This window comes from Euprymna scolopes, chromosome 35 (assembly GCF_053919585.1).
Source record: "Euprymna scolopes isolate OS-2025 chromosome 35, ASM5391958v1, whole genome shotgun sequence".
Classification (NCBI taxonomy): Eukaryota; Metazoa; Mollusca; class Cephalopoda; order Sepiida; family Sepiolidae; genus Euprymna; species Euprymna scolopes.
In genome coordinates, this window is record NC_136516.1 from 45,228,919 (window position 1) to 45,246,039 (window position 17,121).

The 17,121-nt window shown below is 31.6% G+C and overlaps 1 long non-coding RNA gene across 1 annotated transcript; it reads right to left on the reverse strand.

Annotated features, from left to right (window-relative positions):
* Positions 1-1,471: 1,471 nt before the first annotated feature.
* LOC145259851 (uncharacterized) lies at positions 1,472-16,829 on the reverse strand. The gene is made up of 2 exons (XR_013864217.1): positions 4,518-16,829; positions 1,472-4,428 (listed from the first exon to the last, which is right to left on the reverse strand). It is a non-coding gene; the product is annotated as an uncharacterized LOC145259851 (long non-coding RNA).
* Between the last annotated feature and the right edge of the window lie 292 nt (positions 16,830-17,121).

Sequence of the window (17,121 nt, forward strand, 5' to 3'; positions counted from 1 at the left end):
TGTGTATATACACGTGAATGTGAGTGTATGTACGCGAACGTGAATATATGTACGTGTGTGGACGTGGGAGCGTATGTATGTGACAAGTAATATAGCTTGAAATGTGAACGTGTTTTTGGTGAGACTAGGAAAGGCTCGCGCAATATCAAAAACGTCTTCAGCGACTTCATTGCCACCAGAATGCAAGATTTTTACATTATTGGCATAAATACACTTGTTTTGTATTATTCTGATGCTGTTTATTTCAAGCAATAAATGTTTGTTTGAGCCGAGATATGTTCATCTGAATTTATAAGTTAAAAGCCGCAACAACTTAGTCAACCTGATACTAGATATTTAACTGATGATTAAAAAGTTAACAGTTTGCACATAAACGAATATGTGTGTATATATCTCTATTATTATGTAAAAGGAACTTTATGAGTTCATTCCCTATGGACTCCTAAACGGCTGGGCCGATTTTTTTTTTTCTTTTTTAAATTTCACACAAATGTACTTTATGTGCCTAGCAGTGTTCTTAGGTTTTGTATTGAAATGTCTTCAATAAGTATCAATAATCAAAAAAATCCGATAAAAGGAAGAACAGGCGATTTTTATTCAAGTTAACGCCTTTATACACCCTAACATCACAAGTGCATTTGAGAAGTTTTATTGCTGCACAAGCAGAAAGGCCCGGCCTATAAAATCAATAGTAGGCTTTTTTTTTTTTTTTTTTTTTTTTTTTTTTTTAAATGAATGTTTCTGTTTAGAGCACAATTGAGCCATGGTACTTTACTTTTGCATTTTAAACTTTAAGTCAAGCCATTACATAAAAATAATTTTATAAAATCAACACTATAGTGCACAATATAGTGCAATGTAGACTACAATGTATTGTGGAGTAAGTAAATGCGGGGAGGATTGAAAAATAGGCTATTTTACTGATTTTTATGACAATGAGAGGGTTAAACATTCGTTGGTCCTCATTCATTCCTGGGCAACGTCAGGGTTCCCTGCTAGGGTGTGTGTGTGTATATACTAACATGGGTGCCCGGGTATTTGGAGGTGTATGCTGAGCAAAAAAAAACAAAAAAAACGGTCAATTTTTTTAACTTTGACCCCTATTATGACCTCTTAAAATTTATTGTTTTGGGCTCAAATCGAGTTATTAAGTTAGATCTATGTCCAAGGAACCTATATCTAAAATTTCAAGTGTTTAGACCCAAAATTGTTGGAGGAGTTTGGTAGAGTTCTCAAAGGTAAAATCGTTGAACTTTGACCCCTTAACAGCCAAATTTCTGGCCAAAAGCCAATCACAAAGATTTTCCCAAATCTCAGTACCCTGTATATCAAATTTCCAGTCTGTAAACTAAAAATTGACAGAGTTATTGCGTAGAGAAATGTACACAGACACGTTCACTTTTATTGATATATATATATATATATATGCTGTGCTCAGTCGCCATTGCAAGAATTAAACAAAGAAATCATGCAGATTACAAGCTTTTATTTTTCAAGAAAGAAAATAAATTCCAAAAACAATTGGTTGAATTAAGCTGCCAGAGATGAAGTGCAGGCTCAAAGACAGTTCATTTTGAGCGTTTTCTTTTTTTTGATTTTTGTTTTCAGGAAAGGACAACAAGATGAATGGAACAGGTATCATTTGCTAGATATTTTTTTTTTTCAAGAAAAAGGCATCAACAAGAAAGAGAGAAAAGATGGGCGTTATTAATTTTTTTTTTTAGCAAAGGGATAACAGATTGGGTAACAAAAGTTATTATTTATAGTATCTTTTATAGAAAGGCGAAAAATTGAATGGCCATTATTTATAATTTAAAAAAAAAAAAGAATAGTATGGAACAGCCTTTTTTATATACATTGTTAGAGTTGTAACTACCATTGTTCATAATAATTTTTAGGAATGCGGTAACAGGATAGGTTAGGCTGCCGTTATTTATAATAATTGTTGGTAATGAGGTAACAAGGTAGGTTAGGCTGCAGTTATTTATAATATTTTATTGTATAGGGAAAACCGTATAGAATGGAAGATCTACTTATATTGTGATGTTATATTGGATGTGACACGGGATAGAATTGAAAAGCCGTTTTTTTATAATATTTCTTAGGAAAGGGTTAACAGAATGTGTTGGAACAGTAGTTATTTATAGTTTATTTGTAAGATAAGGAGAATCAGGATGCTTCGAACAACTATTTTCTAAATTTTTTTTCAGGAAAGGTGAACCAGAATGGAATAGAACATACATTATATATAATATTTAGGTTCTTCTTCGTTAATGCAACGAAAGTCTAAAACTGAAATATTGAATTTCAAGTGAAACAAACAATTGGTATCTACTGAATTGTCATGTCGCTGCAATGAAAATATTCAAAAATTACAAAAAACGATAAGGTAGAAAATTAAAGAAAATAGTTTTTGAAAAATTTATTAGCTTACATAAAGGAAGAGTGCACATATTAGCAAGGGAGGTAATTCATTTTTTAAAACTCAAAAACATAAGCCAATTCAAACTATGAGTTATTTCCCACATGACAAAACAAACATGGCGAAATATTTTTTCGTTGCATCATGGAAATATGTGTTTTATGCAATATTCCAGAAATATTTAATTAATTGTGACATAACAATTAGGTAAATAACATTAATTCTTGTTGAAATTTACAAAAATACTAAGCTTTTCTTTTTTTTTTTTTTTTTTTAATGAAAACTTATTGTTTCAGCTGTCTTGATTTCGATACAATAATGAAGAAAAACCATTATTTTTTATGAAAGGGGTTATAGCATAGGTTGGAATAGCCGTTATTTATAATACTGTTTTTAGGAAAGGGGCAATAAGATACTGAATAGAGTTTTTTTGTTTTTTTTAATTTTTAAAAAGAAAAACTTGTTTTTTCATAAAAAAAATAAAGGAGTAAGTAATAGAGAAAATATTTTTGAATTTAATAAAATGAATATTTTAAAAACGTCTGCATATAAGGGAGATTTGCTTTTTGTTTTTATTCCTCCACATATTTTTAAAAGAAAGTAAAAAAATAAATATAATTTGTCAACATTCCAAATAAATAATAACAATAATAATAAAAGCAAACAAAAAAACCCAGAAAATTGTCAAAAAAATAAATGAAAAGAGTGATTGTGTTGTATAGTTAACAAGAACAAAAAATGAGTCAACAACAAATAACTGTTACCAAACGCCGGAAAATTCACTTTTCTACTTGCCTTTACAACCTTTATGTATGTTTTACTGATTGTAAAATATGAATTTGTTATCGTCACTGACTTCTTATTCAAATTGGCATTTATTTATGGCAGCAATTAAAAAATAAAAATACAGGAAAGTTTGTATGATGTACGTACCAGTCATGGAACGAAGATGAAATACTCCAAAAATTATGTAATTTGATCCAGTATTTTTATGTTTTTTTAATATTCAAGAAAATCACATTTCAGTCTGTGTTGATCTGGGGAGAAGGAAGCAGCGGCCATTAAAGAATCAAGGGCAGACAACCGACTTTCATTTCAATTTCTGGGGAGAGAGTGAGGATAATGTCAGAAAGACAACTGAAACATAAATTATTGCTTGGTATAATTCTTAACATAATGTGTATTTTTTATTTTAATTTTTATTTTTCAGAAAATAAAATTTTCAAATTATGAAAACATTATTTTAGAAGAGTCATTTTATATAAGTTAAAAACTAAATTTGAAGAATATTAAAATGACTTTGACCTTCACTTATCGGCAAAAAACGGCAAATTTTTATTTCGAAAAAAAAAAATATACTTGATCAATTTGTGATTTTTTTTAATATACTATCTTCATTCAGAGATAAGTAGATACGCGATTTTTTTCATTTTTTCTTCATTTTTGTTTATCGCCATAAGTGCCAATCTGAATAAGCACCCGTCACTTTTACTTAGCCAAGCAAGTGTGGTTTCCAACATAACCATCAATTTTGTGGAGACTTGATAATTTCAGGCTTAAAAAGATAATTTGCAACCACTCTTGAACTTAGGCTAGCATTCCATTAACGTCCTTTGAAAAATATTTTTTCCTATATGTGTCACTCATGAAGGAAGAGAGAGCGCCCCCCCCCAAATATATTTATATCACAAGTGACAGCACAGTCCTGAACAAATTCGTCCACGCAATCCGAACAATACCACCGAACCGACACGCCACGCCATCGAACAATATCACCGAATCAACACGCCACCGAACAATATCGTTGAATTGATATGCCATGTTCCCAAGCAACTCTGAACGATCTCGTTGAATCGACATGTTGCAATACGAAATGCAGTAACACGAGACGCGTTATCAGAGCAATATTTTTCAAACCTAAATAAAACCTTATGAGAAAAAAAATATGTATATATATACATATATATATATAACTTCAGTTCCATAATCGAAACTGAAACCAAGACCTATGAGGAATTCTTGATAAAATTATTTATAAAAAAGAAAAATAGATTACTGGAGTGCCATCAGTTATAATCAAAACCGAAACCAAAACTTATGAAGAATTCTTGATAAAATTATTTATGCCAAGAAATAGAAGTACATAATTAAACGACCTGGATGTAAACGTGACACAGAAAGTAACACACATGCTATCGTATTAATATAAAAATGATCCAGTAGAAGATGTGCTAGGTGTATTTTTAAATAAAAACTCACCCACAATTACATTCTGAGATTGTGTTTAAAACTGCTAAATCCTTAATTTAAGTCGAGGGAGATAAGTCAGTTTGTCATACTGAATTGGTCACACAACTCTTCCACCTTAAAACATATGAATTAATTCGATAAATTTTTTTCTTTTTTCAAATTATTTTTCTACTGGATCCTTTTACGTGATTTTGGAATTTATTCTTATTTCGACATGGCACAATAAGTATATAATAATGTTTTCACCTGAAATGCATTAGTTTCTAAGATCACCAATCCATGTAAGCATCCAAGAATGAAAGATGATTATCGTAAAGACAAGAGATTCTGACGCTTCTGCACTATCAGAACGAAATTTTGTAGTTGATAAATGGAGTTTTCCGATAAAAAAAACAATGGTTTCTACTGATATTTTTTTTGCCAATTCTAATAAATTACAATGTTAGCTTCCAAATTATGCAGTCGAAATTACCTGAATATTACTGAATTATTAAAAAAAACAACAAAACTTTGATTGCAAGTGAAAAATTGCGGCCAATTTGTTTAAATCGAAACGGTAAAATTACCTCCCTTTTTTAACTCTCCTGTGTCTTACATAAGCTAATATGATCGTTTTCATCAAATTCTATTTTCTATTTTCTTTAATAAATAATTTTCTGCCTTATCGATTTTCGTAACTTTTTGGATACAATCATCTTAAAAATATGAGGAAAACGTAGATACCATTGTTTTCAGTATTACGATTTCCGAAATTTCAGTCTAATAGTGTAGAAATGCTGAGACTCCTATTGACTCTAGTTTTGAACCAAAGTTATAGGTAAAAGAAAAACAGTTATCAGGAATAAAGCTCTATAGGAAAGAAGCTATTGGAATAGGAAGGTATATTACAATGAGATATTAAAACAGCGAATTAATAGAGATCAATAACTCAGACCAATGAGTCAACCGAGCTGTTGTTTGGTTGTTTTGTAGTGGATTTTATCGTTCTTGTTCCCTGCCCTGCAGAACATGAATGAGTTTTGCAATGGGAGAGGGAAAAGCGTTACAATATTAGTGTTTGATACATTTTAAGTTAGAAAACCAATCAAGAAGTGGGGGAGATAGAAAGAGAATGGGGGAAATAGCAAGAAGAAACAGGAATTTTGTGTGTCGGTGAGTTTACTATGGACTCCAAAACGGCTGGGTCGATTTTTATGACATTTCGCACAAATGTACACTTTACATGCCTGGCAGTGTTTTTAAATAGGTTTTGTGTCGGAATGTCTTCGATAAGTATCGATAAATGATAATAGAAATAATCCGATAAAAGAAGGAATAAGCGATCTTGACCAAAGTTAAAACCTTACAAGGCCTAACATCAGAAGTGCATTTTAGAAGTTTACTTACCACACAAGCCGAAAGGTCCAACATATAAAATCAACAGTATTTATTTTGAACAGTTATTTTGGAAATAGTGTTCATATTGCATCCACTTATTTTTGTAGAAAGTTTTTATTGTTCAAGCTTTTTGTATCTTCAATCACTAGTTTGTAGTGTTTGGTTTGGTTGGATTTTATAATGGATTTTATCGGGTTTTTTTGTTTCCTGCCTTAGAACATGAATGAGTTTTGCAATGGAAGAGGGAAAAGGGTTACAGTATTAATGTTTGGTATATTTTATGTTAGGAAACCAGTCAGGAGGTGGGGGAGATAGAAAGGGAAATGAGAAATGAGAAGAAGGAAAAGGGGGGAGAAGGTGGGTTTTTGTTTTTGTTTTTGCAGAACATAATTAAGTTTTGCAAAAAGAAATAGAAAAACAAAAAGCATCAATGTTAGGTGCATTTCGTCTCAGGAAGCAAATATCTTCAGACAGCCTGATCTGGTAGAACCAGAAACCGAGTTGGAACAAAAGAAGGAGGGAATAGAACATATTATGGTATTATATTAGCATGCCAGGGCAACGCCGAGTGACCTTGTTGATTATTATTATTAGAAAAACAAAACAATTAGATTTGGGAAAATGTGGATTTACAGCTTGGAATGTTTTGTCAAGAATTTAACTCAGAAATAAAACAAAGTCGATGATGGAAATTTCAGAGTAATTATGGAATGATGATATAAACAAAGACACATGACAAAAGCCCAGCAAGGATCTTTAGGCTACATGTAGTGAGGACATAATGAATTTTAGATCTATATGTAGGATAATTTATAGAGATCAATTTAATGAGTTGGCGAGAAACGCATTAGTGAGCAGACGTGTTCACCCCTTGGAAGCAGAAGGGAGAAAAACCAGTGAAAATGTAGAAAGAGACTCAGTGTGCCAAACTCTGACAAGGGAATCCATGAGACAAATAAAACCCATGTAAAATATAACTAGTTATGTCGTTCTTTTGGGATCTGGACCAATAAGAAGGTATGTGGTTCTTTTGGTCTGAGACAAGCACACATACTGTTATTTGTTGATTGTAAGAAAAGCTGTCTGTAAAACTCTGTGTGATGTTTGTAAACTACATGTATTTGTGAAGAAGTGGCCGCACACACAATAAACATTTTATATATCTACAACAATAGAAGAGCATTTTAACCACTAGACAACACATTGTATATAGCACAATGTTAAAGAGAATCAGAAAATAGACACTGTTTGTGTACACTCACCCCACTACACAACAATATGTCATAATAGTATTTATAGAAAAGACTGAGACTATCAACATCACGTCAGTGAGAGAGAGGTTGCAGAGAAAAAGGAAGGGTGGAGACAATTAAATTGACTTAATTTAAATCTACAATAACACATGCATAATAACTTGCAATCAGCAAACACAAGTGAAAATTATGATGGTAAATAGCAAAGTGAATTTTCTTGCGTTTGGTAACAGTTATTTGTTATCTATTTGTTTTGTTTTTCAACTTTTTTCTTGTTAACTATTCTGCACAATCGCCAGAAAATGTTTTGATTACCCAACGAGAAAAGAAAAAAAATTAAATATCAAAGATTTTAAATAGAATTCGAGATTTTTATCCATTTCAAAAAACTAAAATTATCAAACAATTTTTTAATGATTTTTTTCTTTCTTTATGAATAAAAAGTATAAAAAGGTACTTATGCACTTATGTTACTATGCTGAAAGAATAATGTTAAGGCCATTCTTAGCATGGGGAGGGGGGTTTATAATTATTCTGTACTTTCACCTAACAATTTCAAAAAAAAAAATATTGTAATACTTGAAAATACTATTTTTTTAAAAATAGCACGGTAACATAAATGCACAAGCACTAAAGTAAACTACATGTCTACAAATTTCAGATTGTAAAAAAAGATTTATTTCTTTTAAGTAAAAAAAGAGGGGAAAAGTAGCAAACAGTCCAAACCAATTTTTGTTGTTGAGTTCTTTCATATGACATCTGTTTAATATCTAAATGGCCCCAAGTGGTTGGTCCGCTTGGTGGAATATATATATATATATATATATATATATATATATATATTTAGGTTTAGGAGCACAACGCACTTAACCATAATAATAGACTTTTGATCTTGCACTTTAACTGAAGCAAACTATTTTTTTTTAATATCAAAAAAAAAAAAAAAAAAATGAAAGGTTTGAGGTAGAATTCCTAATTTTTTCAAAGGTCTGCAATGCAAACAAATGTCAGCCATTTTCATGTTTAACAGACGCAAGCCATTCCAATGCAAAGATTTGTTGGAGCCCGGCCATTTACATATTAAACAGATGTCAGCAATAACAATGTAAACATGTTGTCAACCATTTAAATGTCAGCCATTTCAATGTTGAACAGATGTCAGCCTATCTAATGCAAACAAATGTCCGAGTTATTTCAGCCATTTAAATATTAAACAGATGTCAGCAATGACAATGTAAACATGTCAGCTATTTAAATGCAAACAGATGTCAGCCATTGATAATGTCGTGTATGTATTATCATAAACCATTTAAAGTTCAAAAGTGACTTTTAAGCCTTTAATCTAGCTATTAGAAAATAATGTCTCGAATTGAAGTTTAAAAAGCAAAAGTCTAGTATTATGGTTCAACTGCGTATTTATGCAAATTTCAGATAGTAAAAGAAAAGTTTCATTTATTTCAATTCAAAAAATTTGGAAGAGAATTACTTTGTTTTCAGTTTTGAAGAATTCCAAGGGGGAGACAATTCAAAAAGTTCTTAGAATTTATAACTTTTAATGATTATTTTGATTGATTATGAAAGTTTAATTTTGTATTTTTTTTTTATTCACACATTTTCATAATTTTCGTTTATTAGAGAGATTGTTCATTAAAAAAGGTTGTTTTTAAAAACAGTCATACATTTCAAAAAGTGTATTTTTTAAAAGTTGTTCGTTTTCAAAAAATCTTCTTGTAATTTATCTCGAAATTCTAATTATTTTATGAAAGCTAAATAAATTTATTTTAATTCAATAAATGTTCAGATAATGTTTCATTTTGTGTTATTATTAATATTGTTTTGCTTTTACTAAAAAAAAGTTACATAAAACTTTAACTCTTTCAATTGTCTCCCATTGGAATTTTTTGAAAATGAAAACAAAAAAACTGTCTTCTAAACTTGAAATACATGAATGCCAAAAAAAAAAAAAAATTACGGTAATCTCCAAAAAATACCGTTAGGGCTTACAACATGGCCGCCAGAAGAGTCAACAAAAAACTGCGAATAAAATATATAAAACTCGTAATTTCTGTTTTTAAAGTGGGTTGTCAATTTTCTTTATGAAATATACTTCCAAAATAAACTATTACAGTCGTTTAAAACATAATAGAAGTATTATTTTTTATTTTTTTAAAAACAATGTTTACAAAATGTCTACGAACGTGCGTAGACATTTTGTAAACATTGTTTTAAAAAAAATAAAAAATAATACTTCTATTATGTTTTAAACGACTGTAATAGTTTATTTTGGAAGTATATTTCATAAAGAAAATTGACAACCCACTTTAAAAACAGAAATTACGAGTTTTATATATTTTATTCGCAGTTTTTTGTTGACTCTTCTGGCGGCCATGTTATAAGTACTAACGGTATTTTTGGAGATTACCAAAATTACATTGTTTTTTTACGGGTTATTTTTTTGTCGAGTTCTTTGATATGCCGCAAACGCAGTTGAAAATCAATGTTTTCAGTGCTTCTATATTATAATAACGAAAAAAAAAAAAGATTGAATTTCAAGTAAAGCAAATGGTACCCACGTAATTGCCATACCGCAAATAATAACATATCATAAAATTATGAAAAACGATAAGGTAGAAAAATAATTATTCATGAAAAAAGACATTCGTAAAATCTAGTGATCTGGTTTCAAAATCTACCGAGTTGAATTGAAAAGTTAACAGGGGAGGTAATTAAGTTTTCAATTTCTCACAAATTCAATCAGTTATTTTTTTATAAAACAATTTTTTTTTTAATTTAAATAATTAAAAAAGGTTATTTTTTAAAAACTTCACAAATTATGTGTATATGTTATGTTCATTTTGTTTTCTGAATAAATTCTGTCTGCTTTCAACTGAGTTACTTCACCTTTTGCTTAAGTCACGTGATCCAATATGTCGGACCCACCATGTAACTGTGTGGTTAAACACACTTAAAAAATACATCCATTTCTTGTTTTTAAAAAATAAATAAATAAAAATCCAATTATGCGTGCAAAAAAGAAATTAATGAATTTCAGAGGCGCAAAGATTTTACAAAATATACCCACGCAAATTCTGCGGGGAAGAAAACTTAAAACATGTTTTGTTAGGCAGGCGTAGCTGAAAGCATATCACATGACACAGATGTGCACTTGTAAACCAATCAACGCACAAAGAAAGACTCCATTTTCAAACCTTTTTCCCAGCTTGCGTAGGAGCCTCTCAAAAAATATATATACAAACGATAAGCAAACTTTTCTCATTCTCTTGTCAACGTTTTCATTATTACTTCCTTTCACCAGCATGACGAAAGACACCTATTCACATGTGCGCGAGCCTTTTCAAGTCTCACACAAAGACACGCATTCACATTTCAAGCTATATTACTTGTCATATACATACGCAGACACAAGAGTACGCGCCCACGTCCACACACGTACATATATTCACGTTCGCGTACATACACTCACATTCACGTGTATATACACACACGCTAATGTACACACATGTACTCACACACGAACGCACACATGGACGACGTCACTTCCGCTTTCAAAGGAAATCCACGCATGTGCAAAAGACACTCTGGAAACGAGTATAAAAGAAGGAGCAATAAGCGGCTCCTTCTTTTAGGCCCAGCTTTCGAGCTGGTCGGTCTACGGACCGACCGCTCGTACCTCACACCACTTGCTACTATGTATGGGGCACGAGCTAACAGACCGTATGTACACATTCACACTCTTTCTCTCTCTATCTACTACTGGTCCCTGAGAACACCTTCGCGTAGCTGACTGCTAACATGGCGTACAGCTTAACCTCTATCCTCTTCTTTATCTACACGCTGGACTATCGTTCCCATTTTCCACTACATCACTCACTTCTTTTCCCACGCGCGAACAAACGATAGTGACCCGAACGTGAGATGAAAGCACATTTCCTTTTTCCTTCTACAATACCAGTCCTCTACAAACGATGGTTACACCCGCACGGACATGAACACATGTCATGACTAAAACATTCATTCTTTCAACAGTAAATAAACGACGTTTATCTTATCCATCAATTGAGTTTTTGTTTCCTTCAATTCCATTCGTTTCATTATTTTCTTGTAGTGAGTTAGGGTATATTTATACTCTGGTCCATTACACATGTATACACGCACGCACAGAGAGAATAATGCAGACATTCAGTCACGCACAGAAACATTTTTTACTTCTTTTCTCATTACATACATACAAAAAAAAAAAAAAAAAATGTTTCTCACTGAAAAAGCAATTAGCATTCTCTTTTTTTTTTGGGGGGGGGGTATCCAACGAACATATTACAAATAACTTTTACATTGATAAAAAAAAAAAAAAATGACAGCCAAGACACTATTTTTGGACACTAAAAATGATTTCGTTTCTACTTGTTATTTTGTGTAAATAAACGAAGTTTATTTCGCATATTTGATTTTTTTTTTTAATTGTTTATTTGTTTGTGGTTGAAAAAGGGAGCTAATCAGACCTGATTACCCTACATAACCATATCGAACTATTTTTACCCTTATCAGAACTGGGGTTTTTTTTTTTACGATTAATTATTTATCTCCTTTATTGTTTTCCGTGATTTTTGGACATATTACTATTTGCGACATGACAATTACATAGGCACCATTTGCTTTACTTGAAATTCAATATTTTTTCATTATTATAAGATAGAAGCACCGTGTTCTCTTCCTGCTTCATATCATTAAATTAAACTTTCCCTTTTGTTTCTTACCGAGTCCATGATGTATCAAAGAACCTTTTTTTAAGTGTCTATCAGCAAAAAGGGAAATTGCAATTCCCCCAGAGACATCATCAGAAAATATGTATCAATCTCAACCGCGCGCGTTTGTGTGGGTGTGGGTGAAGGGGGGGGTGAACAAACTTATCACAAAGTGCAATTTTCATAAATGAGGAGGAGGGGAGTATTAATTCATGTTGCTTGTCATGTTTAGCAGGTTTGGTCACTTATGAAAATTAAAAAGAAAACAATAAAAACCAAATGCCTGAAATAAAGTTAAAAAAAAATAAAAAAAAGTCTATCTTTGAAATATATTTATAAATTTCAATATAAATTTCAAACAAAATAAATATCTGTTTATTTTGTAATGATGCGTTGTTTTGGCTTCAAAAGTATCTAATACGTATTTATTTTATTCAAACTCAACCAGCGCTTCTATCAAGGAATACAAAACCTAACATGAATTCTGCGTGACCAACGCACCGTTCCGACATTTGAGAAGACTACCGTAGAAACAACAAATGGACTTCTACTGATTCTATGCTCCAACAATAACATGGCAAAAAAAAAAGAAAGAAAGACATACTGATGATGAAGTGTATCTTCGAAATATTTTTATAAATTTCAATATAAATTTCAAACAAAATTAATATCTGTTTATTTTGTAATAATGCGTTGTTTTGGCTTCAATACATATTTATTTTATTAAAAAAAATATGTTTAACGTTGCTAACCGTCAGAGAGCAATCCAAAATATTTTTTTTGTTTTTGTGTTTTTTTAGTCACGTGCAAGCGACTCTATAAGTCACTCCGTCGGTCCGTTAGTCAGTCTGTCTGTAACACTTTTGTGCTTGGCCTTTTTGGTTAAGATCAAAGGTCTGTTGTTAATAGATGCTGTTCTTAGCTTTTTAAGCTTTTCTCTTTTCTGTATTAATTTAATGTAAAATGATCACCCACATTACAACCAGTCAGTCTCAAAACCATTCAAGTCATTCTCCGGATCATTCAAGTTGTTTTTGAAAGATTCCAGTTATTTTTTAAGCATTCAAGTCATTCTTAAATTCATTAAAGTCATTCTAAGTCATTTACTTTTTATTTATTTAAGTCATTTCAGCCAATTTTTCGGTCATTTTAGTTTATCTTTAAGAATTTCATGTCAATCCTACATCATTCACGCATTCATTCATTACATGAGAGCATGCGACTAATGGCTATCGGCTTTGTTTTTTTAAACTCTCAGACGTATTCAGTGATTTTTTAAAACACGTATTCAGTGATTAAATGAATTAAACCATGTTTTGACTACCTTATGTACAACAGTTCAATTCGCAAATCTTTGCTTTTCAATGCTTATTTTAATTCACAAATTTTCTTCCTGCTTCATATCATTAAATTAAATGTTCCCTTCTGTTTCTTACCGTGTCCGTGCTGTGTCAAAGAAACTTTTTTTTTAAGTGTCTATCAGCAAAAGCCATTCTTAGCATGGGGAGGAAGTAGGGTGTTTTATAATTATTCTGTACTTTCACCTAACAATTTAATAAAAAAAAAGATATAAAACTTTTTTTTTTTTTACATAGGCATCACCACCTATCAAGGCCAAGAGGCTACTCGAGGATAAGGGTTAAAGAGTGTACAGTAGTCAATTAGACAATATAGTAATCGTTAGTAATGGAAATTCGGTAAATTTGTTAACTGAAGTGGAACGGCTCATCAAGAACTGGTTTTAAAAAAAAGTAGCACGAGAACTTAAATGTCTACTAGACAATATCCTCGAGTCTAAGGTCTCTCTGTACAGGGGTTTGTTAAGATGATCTGACATAAGGAACTTTTCCCTACAAGTAAACCCTGACTAAATATTCAAGATAACATGGTATTCACGGCCCAAATAAGATCTCCTCAGTATGGCTAACAACACTAGCTTTTATGAGGAATAGTGCACCTTCTTCAAGGGATATTGCCTCAAGTAACCGCACAAAGCTGGGCACTCCACCAGACAAGATGAATTCTTGTTTTGCAATCCAGTAAGACCAAGAAACCACAAGAAAGATATAACATATTTAAATGGTCAATCGAGGCAGAAAATAAAAATTATATTCTGAACTTCTTTACTAACTCAGTGTCATAGGCAGAGAGGAACTTTAATGGAATATTCGAATATCTATGTTTCTCATATAGAGATCAAGTGCTAGGCCTCTGAAGAGGGCCCTCTTGATTTCTGAAAACTTTGAAGTAAAATGAAAACAAAAGAGAGAAACCATGTAGTAAGTTATGAAAACATACATGGTAATTAAGCTACACGTAATTGTTTGCATTGCATTCCCCGTAGGGACTCATCATGCTAAAATGCATGAAAATCATGTTAACAGGTGTTATATATATATATGTGTGTGTGTGTGTGTGTGGTGTGTGTGTGCGTGGAGTTCTGATTTAGCTAGCTAATGAGATTTATTGTTATTCCTGCTCATGTGTTAATGTTTCGATTAGCCAATGGCAGGGCTTCTGTCAAACAAAGGTTCCACTGACTTACTTCCTCTTCTTTTGGTCTGTTTTATATTGGGGTGATATAGATATGTGTATGTGTGTGTGTAAGGAAAGACTAAATCACAAATAAAGATAAAATATCAACTTCTGTGAAGGAATTTAATTTGATTTATACAGCGCTTCCTTTTTTTCCGTTTATTTTCTAAAAATTTTGTCGGATTTGATTTAAATTATTTAGTCAATTCATTAAAAATAAAGGATCAAATTGAGTATCATCTCAGGAAGGTTGTGTATTTTCACACAAGAATCTAATATATATATATATATATATATATACATACACACACACACAAACCGTTTTTCCCCAAGAATTATTAAACAACTATAAAAATCTTGATAAAGTGTACCATAATGTACTACGATGTTGCGTAGACAGCAGTCGCCACAGTGAAATAGAGAGAGGAGCAGTTATAAGAGTGACGTCATGCAGAGATAGCAGCAGGAGCAGTAAGACAGAGGGAGTGGAGTGGGAGAGATGTAACAGCATGAACAGCAGGCAGAAAGAGAGCAGACAATAATAAATTCACACTGACCGGTGACAGTTCTGTCAAAAATTTTTAGGTAAAATGGAAAGCACAGACAGGAAATAAAAGGGTTTTAAAAAAAAAAAAAAAAGTAAGTTCAAAGTATTTCTTTTATTTGTTTGGCATTTCGATGGGGTCGACAGACGGGAGGAAGGACAAAATGGGAACACCTACTATAACATTACAAAAGGGAAAAATATAAGAAATAATAATAATACGCAATGTATTTTTAGCAGCCAAAATTATACTCAGTTGAATTAAATGCTGTATGAAAGAAAAAAAATATATCAAAGCAGATACAGGATTATTTCCATCCAGATCAGAAAAAAAAAAACAAAAAAAAAACGTATTTTTGTATTTGTTTTGTGCTGGGGTTGAGGTGGGGTGTATCGTTCCTTTGAAATCATTTCTTAGCAAATATCATTTTTATGGGATTTTTGTTTTTGTTCTTTGAAGCAACTTTTATTTTTTGTATTCCAACCATTTATGTGTGATTGTTTCTAATAGTTATCTCTCGCTGATGATTTGTGTGATGCCAGCATCGGCTATATGCACAAGGAAAACTTAGGCTTATGGAAAAAGTAAATACAAAAATTTGCTTACATCTAAAAAATATTAAAATAAAAACCATGATTGTGAACTGCTTTTTTTATGGTAACATAATTGTAATTTTACAGTGTGTGTGTGTGTGTATATATATATATCTGTAGAAATATATTTTCTTATAATATATACCAATCCTTATTTAAGAAACTCAATGTAATTACAGAGCAATATAGTTAATAAATGACAAAAACTATATTCCAAAATTCATGATGTTGACCATCTTATAATTTATTCCTTTAATTCAGTTGACATTTACAATTCTTGACAGTATCTGTTTTGTAGTGCAAAATCAATCACTTAATTATTTTATCAATCGGATTTTAATCATGTCAAATCACACTTTATTTCCTTTTGATGGATTGATTGTTGCTATTTCTTCTGATGAGTTAAGGGCAAAATAGATTCACTGATTGATATAATTAAGTGATTGATTTTGTGCTACGAAACAGATACTGTCAAGAATTGTAATTTAAATCAACTAACTAAATTAAAGGAATGGTCAACATCAGTAACTTTAGAATATAGTTTTTTTTTCTTCATTTATTCACTATATATATATATAATGCTCCCTATCTTAGGTTGAGCATTTGGAAAGTGATATACAAATTACCATTAGCGTATGAAGCGATGCTCTTTGTGTAAACAAATTGAGCTTAGGTATTTGGACAATGTCAAAACATTGTTAATTCACTGCCTGCATAGCAGCAGCCATATAGTGCAATGGTTAGAAGCTCTGACTGTCGTTTGGGCGATCGGGTTTCGTTCCTGGCTTGAGGTAGTTGCTTGTCTAGCTGCACTTATGAGCTGTGAAACAGCACTGTATGTGAATGACTATATATATATATATAAATGTTTGGAGGTACAGAATTTATATAAAGTTTTAAATAAAATAGGCGGAAGTTTCACTAGAGCTCTTTCGGCTATCATCTCATCAGGAGGAAATCGATAGCATAAAAAATAATATTATGTCGAAAGTTTAAAGAGTTCTAATGGGGAACTATTGAATGTGCCAAAAGTACGGGGACAACTAAAATTAAGTTTATTAAGATTTAAAAATGATTAAAATATTGGCACAACGAGGGGAGAAAAAAAAAGCGAGAGAAAAGATTCAAAGTTCCCTAAAGAGAAACAATGCGTTTTCTGTTTCTTTTTGCCAGCACAAAGAAGGTTTACTCACCGCAATAGAGAAAGACTCCAAAATCTTTAAATGGTTTCTAGAGTCCGCTCTATGTAGCACCTTGAACCATTCTATTTTATATCTATCGGCACAGCACGGGTTGTCAACCAAATGCTGGCCAATAGCAGAGTCCAAGGCTGCAGAAGGAGAGAGACTACCAGACCCCATCCTCCCTTGTCTGATCTTCAAT